Source organism: Triticum dicoccoides, chromosome 7B (assembly GCF_002162155.2).
Source record: "Triticum dicoccoides isolate Atlit2015 ecotype Zavitan chromosome 7B, WEW_v2.0, whole genome shotgun sequence".
Taxonomy (NCBI): domain Eukaryota; kingdom Viridiplantae; phylum Streptophyta; class Magnoliopsida; order Poales; family Poaceae; genus Triticum; species Triticum dicoccoides.
The window spans coordinates 287,978,013-287,988,904 of NC_041393.1; the positions used below are offsets into that span (position 1 = coordinate 287,978,013).

Sequence of the window (10,892 nt, forward strand, 5' to 3'; positions counted from 1 at the left end):
GGGGCGCAGAGGTGCCAGGGCGCCGGGGCGTGGCGGCGCCCAGACAGCAGGGCGGTGGGGGCGGCGGGGGCAACGGGGGGGGCGCTGGGGCGGCGGCGGGGCGTGGTGCGACGGGGCGGTGGAGGTGGGAGAGAAAGAGAGAGAGAGGGGGGTGTGGGGCGCGGCCCCGTTAATGTTACGTGGGGCCTCCCTCTTTGCCGTCTGCCACCCTTTGCCGTCCGCCTTCTTGCTCTTTGCCGTCCGCTAGCGGACGGCAAAGAGGGGCCCCGTTAGGCTTTTTTTTGCAGCTCATCAGTGGGGCCCCTCCCTCTTTGCCGTCCGCTAGCCGACGGCAAAGAATCTTTGTCGTCTGCTAGCAGACGGCAAAGAACTGGCTGATGGCAAACTTGGTCTTTGCCATCAGCCAGTTCTTTGCCGTCCGCTTTTTGGAAGATGATGGCAAAGAGCTTCTTTGCCGTCCGCTAGCGGACGGCAAAGAACTGGCAAATGGCAAACTAGCTGATTCTAGTAGTGGTAGACGTCAGGGAAGCTTTGAGGTGGCCACGAGGGTCTAGGGCGTGCCCCCCACCCTCATGGGCCCCTTGTGGCTCCCCTGACCGACTTATTTGACCTATATATATCCATACACCCTAAAAACATCGAGGAGCACAATAGATCGGGAGTTCCACCGTCGCAAGCCTCTGTAGCCACCAAAAACCTCTCGGGAGATTGTTATGGCACCCTGCCGGAGGGGGAATCCATCACCGGTGGCCATCTTCATCATCCCGGCACTCTCCATGATAAGGAGTGAGTAGTTCACCCTCGGGGCTGAGGGTATGTACCAGTAGCTATGTGTTTGATCTCTCTCTCTCTCTCTCTCTCGTGTTCTTGATTTGGCACGATCTTGATGTACCGCGAGCTTTGCTATTATATTTGGATCTTATGATGTTTCTCCCCCTCTACTCTCTTGTAATGTATTGAGTTTTCCCTTTGAAGTTATCTTATCGGATTGAGTTTGTAAGGATTTGAGAACACTTGATGTATGTCTTGCATGTGCTTATCCGTGGTGGCAATGGGATATCACGTGATGTACTTGATGTGTGTTTTGGTGATCAACTTGCAAGTTCAGTAACCTTGTGAACTTATGCATAAGGGTTGGCACACGTTTTCGTCTTGACTCTTCGGTAGAAACTTTGGGGAACTCTTTGAAGTACTTTGTGTTGGTTGAATAGATGAATCTGAGATTGTGTGATGCATATCGTATAATCATGCCCACGGATACTTGAGGTGACATTGGAGTATCTAGGTGACATTAGGTTTTGATTGATTTGTGTCTTAAGGTGTTATTCTAGTACGAACTCTATGATAGATGTAACAGAGAGAATAGCTTCGTGTTATTTTACTACGTACTCTTGAATAGATCGATCAGAAAGGATAACTTTGAGGTGGTTTTGTACCCTACAATAATCTCTTCGTTTGTTCTCCACTATCAGTGACTTTGGAATGACTCTTTGTTGCATGTTGACAAATAGTTATATGATCCAATTATGTTATTATTGTTGAGAGAACTTGCACTAGTGAAAGTATGAACCTTAGGCCTTGTTTCCTAGCATTGCAATACCGTTTGTGCTCACTTTTATCATTAGTTACCTTGCTGTTTTTATATTTTCATATTACAAAAACCTATATCTACTATCAATATTGCACTTGTATCACCATCTCTTCGCTGAACTAGTGCACCTATACAATTTACCATTGTATTGGGTGTGTTGGGGAGACAAGAGACTCTTCGTTCTTTGGTTGCAGGGTTGTTTGAGAGAGACCATCTTCGTCCTACGCCTCCCACGGATTGATAAACCTTAGGTCATCCACTTGAGGGAAGTTTGCTATTGTCCTACAGCAAGAAGGTTGTGTAGTAGACATCACATAATTTCTCTGGGCACTGTCTAGAGTTTTACTAGCAGATTGGATAACATTTAATTTCTTATCAACTCTTTGTCCTAGAACAACACCTATAGCATAATCACTAGCATTACACATAATTTCAAAGGGTAATTCCAATCAGGTGGCTTAATAATAGGTGCAGAAATTAAGGCTTTCTTAAGTATTTCAAATGCTTCTACACAATCATCATCAAAAACAAAAGGAACATCTTTTTTGTAAGAGATTATTCAGAGGCCTAGAAATTTAATGAACCTCCTATAAAACCGACATGACCAAGGAAACTTCTTATACCTTTGATGTCCTTAGGACACGACATCTTTTCAATAGCATCAACTTTAGCTTTATCAATTTCAATACCTCTTTCAGAAATTTTATGCCCCAAGACAATACCTTCATTAACCATAAAGTGGCACTTCTCCCAATTCAAGACAAGATTAGTTTCTTCACATCTCTGCAAGACTCGATCAAGGTTGCTTAAGAAATCATCAAAACAAGTTCCATACACATAGAAATCATCCATGAAAACCTCAACAATCTTTTCACAAAAGTCAGAGAATATAGCAGTCATACATCTTTGAAAGGTAGCAGGTGCATTACATAAACCAAAAATGAATACGTTTATAAGCAAAGGTACCGAAAGGGCAAGTAAAAGTGGTCTTATCCTGATCATCTTTTGACACATGTATTTGAGAGAAACCAAAATAACCATCTAGAAAGCAAAAATGTGTATGTTTGGATAATCTTTCTAGCATTTGATCAATAAAAGATAAGGGGTAATGATCTTTTCTAGTAGCTTTACTTAATTTATGAAAATCAATTACCATTCTATAACATGTCACTATTCTTTGTGGGATCAATTCATCCTTATCATTAGGAACAACAGTAATACCTCCCTTCTTAGGGACACAATGGACATGACTTACCCACTGACTATCAGCAATAGGACAAATTATATCTGCCTCCAAAAGCTTTAGTATTTCATTTCTTACCACTTCTTTCATCTTAGGATTTAACCGTCGTTGGTGATCAACAACGGGCTTAACATCTTTCTCCAATTTTATTTTGTGCTGGCATAGAGTGGGACTAATGCCCTTAAGATCATCAATAGTATATCCAATAGCAGCACGGTGCTTCTTCGGAGTTTTCAATAATTTCTCTTCTTCATGCTCTGAAAGGTTAGCACTAATAATAACAGGATATATCTTCTTTTCATCTAGATAAGCATATTTAAGAGTATCAGGTAATGGTTTAAGCTCAAACACGGGGCACCATTGGGTGGGGGATGATCCCCTAGGATTTCAACAGGTAAGTTGTGTTTCAAAATAGGTCCTTGTTTAAAGAATACTTCATCTATTTTCCTTCTTTCATTCATAAACATATCACTTTCATGGTCTAGCAAATATTGTTCTAAAGGATCATTAGGAGGCACGACAATAGAAGCAAGACCAATAATTTCATCTTTACTAGGCAATTCTTTATCATGGGGTTGTCTACAAATTTAGCAAAATTAAAATCATGAGACATATCCCCTAACTCAACAGTAACAATATCCGTTTCACAGTCTATCTTAGTATTAACAGTATTCAAGAAGGGTCTACCAAATATAATGGGACAAAAGTCATCTTGTGGGGAACCAAGAACATGAAAATTAGTAGGATATTTAACTTTCCCGCACAAGACTTCAACATCTCTAACAATCCCAATTGGTGAAATAATATCTCTATTGGCAAGTTTAATAGTACCATCAATACCTTCTATTTCAGCAAGTGTGATATCATGCATAATTTCTTCGTATAAGGAATGAGGTATTGCACTTGCACTAGCACCCATATCACATAATCCATGATAACAATGATCTCCTATTTTAACAGAAACAACAGGCATGCCAACCACAAGTCTATGTTTATTTTTAGTATCGGGCCTAGCAATTCTAGCAGCTTCATCACAGAAGTAAATAACATGCCCATCAATATTATCGACCAAGAGATCTTTAACCATAGCAATACTAGGTTCAACTTTAATTTGCTCAGGGGGTGTAGGTGTTCTAGCATTACTTTTACGAACCACAGTTAAAGTTTTAGCATGATCCTTTATTCTAACAGGAAAAGGTGGTTTCTCAATATAAGCAGTAGGAACAACATGATCAACATTATAAGTGATAGTCTTTTCTTCAACTTTAATGGGTTCTACTACTTTTACTTCAATGGGAGGATGATATTTAAACCACTTCTCCTTAGGGAGATCAACATGAGTAGCAAATGATTCATAGAAAGAAACTACTATCTCAAAGTCAAGTCCATATTTAGTGCTAAATTCACGAAAATCATCGGTATCCATAAAAGATTTAACACAATCAAACTTAGGTGTTATACCTGACTCCTTACCTTCATCGAGTTTCCAATCTTTAGAGTTGCGTTTAATTCTTTCCAATAAATCCCATTTGAATTCAATAGTCTTCATCATAAAAGAATCAGTACAAGAAGTATCGAGCATGGAGCGATTATTGAGAGAAAGCCGAGCATAATTTTTTTGAATAATAATTTTTCTTGAGAGCTCATGATTGGGGCATGAATATAACATTGACTTAAGCCTCCCCCAAGCTTGAGCGATACTTTCTCCTTTGCGAGGCCAAAAGTTATATATATAACTAGCACAATGGTCCGCTCGATGCGCGGGCTAGGATTTTACAAAGTTTAATGGTGACAACAAAATATTTGATTTGTCCAAAGAACTTTTCGAACCTACTGTGTTAACATTTACAAATATAATCCTTGTGCGATCATCATAATTTTGTCTTTGATATATTTGTGTTTTTTATTTATATAATATATATGTTGTCCCATCGTCATTTACTCGCTAATTATTCATGGTGTATAAACAACTTTTATATGCATTGTTCAAATTTTATATTTATCATTTCTTTGATGTTTTTGTCGTGTTGCTTAATTTTTTTATTTTCGTAAACACAAGGTTAATAGTTTTGATTGTTTCCGGGTAGTCATGGATAAATTTGGTAATGTTGTTGAAGATTGATGTATTATTTTTAGTGATTTTTGTACATAAATGATTTATATTTATATAATATACACATCCATGAAAAATTTCTTGGTAGGTATTTGCTTCCATGATTATATTAGAGATAAGTTAAGACACGTGCAGTCAACAGTACAAACGGTGGCTTACATTTTCACGTTATATAGTTTGCTCTCATAGTGTGCACTCTACTACATGCACAAAACGTCATTGGTTTAATGGGTCCCACCAGGCTGTTTCTTCACTTTCCCATTCTGTACTCTTCTTGACTTCTCAATTCTTCTTTCGCACTCACACAGCGAGATGTTCCTCTAGCCCGATCCCCTTTCTCCTTTCCCCAATCTCTCTGGTCACTCCAAAATTGCTGCTGCCGAATAGCTCCCATCAACTCTGTTGTTCATGCTCACCTGCAGCCACCCCCGCAAATGGTGCTTCCATAGTGTATCCGTCGACGGCGGCTGGTATGGTCCCTCATATGCCTCGGTCTCCTTGGATTTTGAATGGCGATGGATAGTAGGGCCGAAAGATTAGCCGCAGCAAGGAGGAGGCGTGATCATTCATCTGCAAAGTGCCGTTATTGTAGGCGTCCGTACAGTTGATTTGGGCGTGGATTTCGTCTCCTGTAGCCTCGCTTGGATCCAGCTTGAGTATTAGGATGCCGGCGACATTGTCTTCCCCAAGTGCGCAAGGCAGACACATTGTTTGTATTCCCGCTCGAGGTAGTCGGGCACGTCGTCGTCATCCCCCACGGCGTCAACAATCTCCAAAGTTGAAAGTCTGCCCTGCAGGTCCCCCTTCTTCCTTTTCTTGACTGATATTTTCCCTTTTTCTTAACATTTTCATGTGTTTGTGCGGTTCAACTAATATAACGTAATTAAGGAAAGACCTATTAGTGGTAAATGTTTCATTATTTTTCTTTCAAATTTTGGAAAAACATGTGATTCTTTTGAAGTGCTCAATAATTGTTGAATGACGTAGATACTACAGTAATAAGTTAGTGAAATTGTAAAAATGTAAGTATATGTGTGAGCAGACATACCAATGCAAAGTTGCAAACCCAAAACGTTGGATCATATAATCTAACTTTGCTCACATAAAGAAGTATGGAAATCCACTAAATGTCAATATAAATTACTAATAATATTTAGATTTAATTCATCACAATTACTTTAGTGAATTTTTTTGAAATTTTAGTTTTTTTCTAACTTTAAGCATGTCATTCGAGTACTTTTTTTTGTCTATTTTTACCTTGTTGACTTATAGCATCCTTAGAAATGCCGCGAACTAAAACATGTACGTCATGTTCATCTGCTATGGTTGCTCAATGTATCACTTATGCCATCAGGCAGTGTGTTGATGAGATAAGGTACCATTAATCTACAAAGGAACGAAACAAAGTACATTGTATATGCTAGTACAAATATGGGACAAATAATAAATAATTAGTAGGTTACCACTGAAATTGCGAGGCTTACATAGATACGCACTTGTATTAAGACCATAAGCAGTTCTTGAAAATGAATTATACAGTAGGGCCATGTTGTTCCCCGGGTTAAAAAAATATCTTGAAAAGGAGGCAATAAGAGAAATAAATCATTATTGAAAAGGAGGCAATAAGATAAATAAATCATTTATAGAATAGTACACATCAACAACCACATACGTAGTCAAGAAGAAGCATGTATACTGATGGTCTTACATATATTCCATTCTCTACTTACTCTGATAACCTACTAACTTACGCATACATGCAAAATGCATTTGCAAGCTGGGCGTGCACAACACGCTTATCTATAGTCTATTTTCTCTTGTTATCTGATATACCGTCGAGTACCTCGTATGTAGTATCCATCACTACATGCAAGAAAATAGAGATATATACCTACAGTGTTATGGTCGAGTACCTACCTTGGTAATTAGGCATATACTTTTCAGCAAACTTGTCGTTGAAGTTCTCCATGCCTGAAGATAACACTGTCGTCAAACATAACACTGTTGCCTGAAAAGTTGAAGACACACAATCATCTGTTATAGAAAACACAAAATTGACTTTACAGACTGAAGATAAGACACTGAAGTTTCAGGATTTCAAGCATCTTGTCACATCATATTAAAAACTGATGAGATTACCTGATCAATCTTTGTTCTAAGCGAATATTCTATTGCCTAAATTGTACGAAATGACATATATTATGTCCCAAGGGGCTAAAGCTTTATGCATTGACAGATTGGAATTAATCAATGACGTCTAGAAATAGCAGAAGCGTGGAAGATTTAAAACATTTTCTAACCACACCCTGATCTGCTAATGGATGACAACAAACATTAAGCATCTCAGTCTTACAATAGTTTTCTTACTTCCATTCAAGAATGCTGACCTTCCTATCTAGACCATAGTGGCCCGTTCGCTACTTCTTTTTGCTCCACATACTGATGGGTTGTGTTGCAAACAAATTTACAGGAACCCGGTAAGTAACTAATGATGCCACTATAAAAACACAATCCATAACTTGATGTCTCCAAGTATAGTAAGCTATTCCTATATTTCGCGCATCAATCTGACTACCTTCATAATGCACTATTTTGTTTTAGAGAAGGTGTGACCGAGGGCTATGAGTTGTACCATTGTAGACAAGCGTGGAAGATTTAAAACATTTTCTAACCACACCTGATCTGCTAATGGATGACTACAAACATTAAGCATCTCAGTCTTACAATAGTTTTCTTACTTCCATTCAAGAATGCTGACCTTCCTATCTAGACCACAGTGGCCCGTTCGCTACTTCTTTTTCTCCACATACTGATGGGTTGTGTTGCAAACAAATTTACAGGAACCCGATAAGTAACTAATGATGCCACTATAAAAACACAATCCATAACTTGATGTCTCCAGCTACAGAAAGTTGTTCCTATATTTCGCGCATCAATCTGACTACCTTCATAATGCACTATTGTGTTTCAGAGAAGGTGTGACCGGGGGCTATGAGCTGTACCATTGTAGACATGGACGATGATGCTGAGAGGATCCATACCGATGCACATCAAGTGCGTCTGGTTCTCCAATATCCAAACACCCTGGTTAGTGGTTCTCCAATATCCAGTTGCGCTGACTAGTGGTTCTCCTAGTGGAACTGGACGCCAAGACCAATATGGCGATTGTACACTGGTGCGGGTCCATCATCCATCATAGTGGTTCTCAAAGCATTCTTCACCAAGTGTTCTTCACCAAATGATCTTCGCCATCTCCTTTGATAGGTATGTAGTATGAACATGAGCAGGGAGCGGCGTAGCATACGCTCGGCTGGGCGTCCATGAGATCGTTGGTGGCGAAGCCGACCTTGTCAAGGTTGTAGCTCTTGTTGTCGAGCCGGACACAGGCGACACACACTTCGTGGTTGAGCCCGACATAAGGCATGCGATAGGCTGTTGAGCTCTCTGTAGATCTGTGTCTTTTCTAGTAAACAATTTAACAATAGGTGGTATGCATGAACAGATATAGCATCATTTTTTTTCTGAATCCAGTAAATAGAAAGGGCTAAATTAGTACAAACACGCAATCAGTATCTATGCATTATGATCTAAATATAATATAAAAATAGATTTTTGCTAATAGTCAGAGTAATTTGAAACAACCTCTGTTTTGCTAATGATTAAAGATTAATTTCTCATCTAACTTGTTCAAGGCGTAAGACAAAGCAAAACTAAAAAAATAAAATCAGTTCCATCTATCTTATTCACCTTCTCTTGCTAACTCGCCCCTCTTTAGATATATAGTCGGTGTAGTGACCCTAGCAAGTTGCAGTAGAGCTATTGGATAAAGTTAGCACTTGATTGTATGGTTGCATGTCTTTAAACCGAAAAGGTTCACTCCAAGAAGTGAATCATGTCGGAAAGGTTCACTCCAAGAAGTGAATCATGTCGGAGTGCTGATTGATTTGTGTATGTAATCGCACATCCATGATTGATGATTCTTCTAGCTATTAGGAGGAATCTGAGGTAAGCGTGTAAGGACAATTTTTCAGTTTTTCATAGGCTCGAGTACAGCACGTCGACGTCCACCATCTTGGACCTGTAGCAGCTAAGTTGAGGCAACAACACAAGGAAAACAGGGGCCTAATAACATCGACAATTAGAGAGGAGATTTTTAGGAAAAACAAAGACCTAACAATAGCGACAAATACAGAGAGTTTTTTCTCGTCCTCATGCATCCTCAGCATCTAGATGACAACATCAACAAAGCAGTGGCGGTGGCCACAGTGATTAGGCGGATCTAGCCTCTAGGGCAAGACATATACGTGAATATGTGTACAGATGGTCTTCATGCATCCTTGCCATCCATATGAAAAATGAGCAAAGCAGCGGCGACAGCGGGAGTAATGTAGCGACCAGACCTCAAACAGTCTGATCTCTGTGCTTTAGTGTCATTTCTGGATCAGTAATGCTGACACGCTGATACGTTTCCAACGTATCTATAATTTTTGATTGTTTCATGCTATTATATTACCCCTTTTGGATGTTTATGGGCTTTATTTTACACATTTATATCATTTTTGGGACTAACCTACTAACTGGAGGCCCAGCCCGTATTGCTGTTTTTTTGCCTATTTCAGTATTTTGAAGAAAAAGAATATCAAACGGAGCCCAAACGGAATGAAACCTTCAGGAGCGTGATTTTTGGAATGAACGTGATCCGGAGGACTTGGAGTGCAAGCCAAGAAGCAGCCGAGGCGGCCACGAGATAGGAGGGCGCCCCCCTATCTCGTAGGCCTCTCGGGCGGCCACCGACGTAGTTTTTCTTCCTATATATACCTACGTACCCCGAAAACATCCAGGAGCACAACGAAACACAATTTCCACCGCCGTAACAGTCTGTATCCGTGAGATGCCTTCTTGGAGCCTTCGCCGGCACTCCGCCGGAGGGGTAATCGACCATGGAGGGCCTCTACATCAACATCCTTGCCCCTCCGATGAGTTGTGAGTAGTTTACCACAAACCTACGGGTGCATAGTTATTAGCTAGATGACTTCTTCTCTCTTTTTGGATCTCAATACAATGTTTTCCCCCTCTCTTGTGGAGATCTATTCGATGTAATCTCTTTTTGCGGTGTGTTTGTCAAGATCCGATGAATTGTGGGTTTATGATCAAGTTTATCTATGAATAATATTTGAATCTTCTCTGAATTCTTTTATGTATGATTGAGTTATCTTTGCAAGTCTCTTCGGATTATCGGTTTGGTTTGGCCTACTAGATTGATCTTTCTTGCCATGGGAGAAGTGCTTAGCTTTGGGTTCAATCTTGCGGTGTTCTTACCCAGTGACAGAAAGGGTTAAAATACACGTATTGTATTGTTGCCATCGAGGATAACAAGATGGGGTTTATATCATATTGCATGAGTTTATCCCTCTACATCATGTCATCTTGCTTAATGCGTTACTCTGTTCTTTGTGAACTTAATACTCTAGATGCAGGCAGGAGTCGGTCGCTGTGTGGAGTAATAGTAGTATATGCAGGCAGGAGTCGGTCTACTTGTTTTGGATGTGATGCCTATATACATGATCATGCCTAGATAATCTCATAATTATTCGCTTTTCTATCAATTGCTCGACAGTAATTTGTTCACTCACCGTAATACTTATGCTATCTCGAGAGAAGCCTCTAGTGAAACCTATGCCCCCCGGGTCTATCTCTTATCATATTTGCTTTCAATCTACTTTTATTTGCATCTTTACTTTTTGCATCTATATTATAAAATACCAAAAATATATTTATCTTATCATACTATCTCTATCAGATCTCACTTTCGCAAGTGGCCGTGAAGGGATTCACAACCCCTTTATTGCTTTGGTTGCGAGTTCTCGGTTTGTTTGTGTAGGTGTGTGGGACTTTTGAGGAGCCTCCTACTGGATTGATACCTTGGTTCTCAAAAACTGAGGGAA

At 39.8% G+C, this 10,892-nt stretch overlaps 1 long non-coding RNA gene across 3 annotated transcripts; it reads left to right on the forward strand.

Annotated features, from left to right (window-relative positions):
- Positions 1-5,182: 5,182 nt before the first annotated feature.
- On the forward strand, positions 5,183-8,766 carry LOC119338323. 3 transcript variants are annotated; one of them, XR_005163917.1, is made up of 3 exons: positions 5,184-5,417; positions 5,540-5,744; positions 7,919-8,766. It is a non-coding gene; the product is annotated as an uncharacterized LOC119338323 (long non-coding RNA). The 3 variants fall into 3 exon arrangements; XR_005163916.1 differs by having other exon boundaries at positions 5,185-5,744; positions 7,919-8,122; positions 8,212-8,766; XR_005163915.1 differs by having other exon boundaries at positions 5,183-5,744.
- The last annotated feature ends 2,126 nt before the right edge of the window (positions 8,767-10,892 follow it).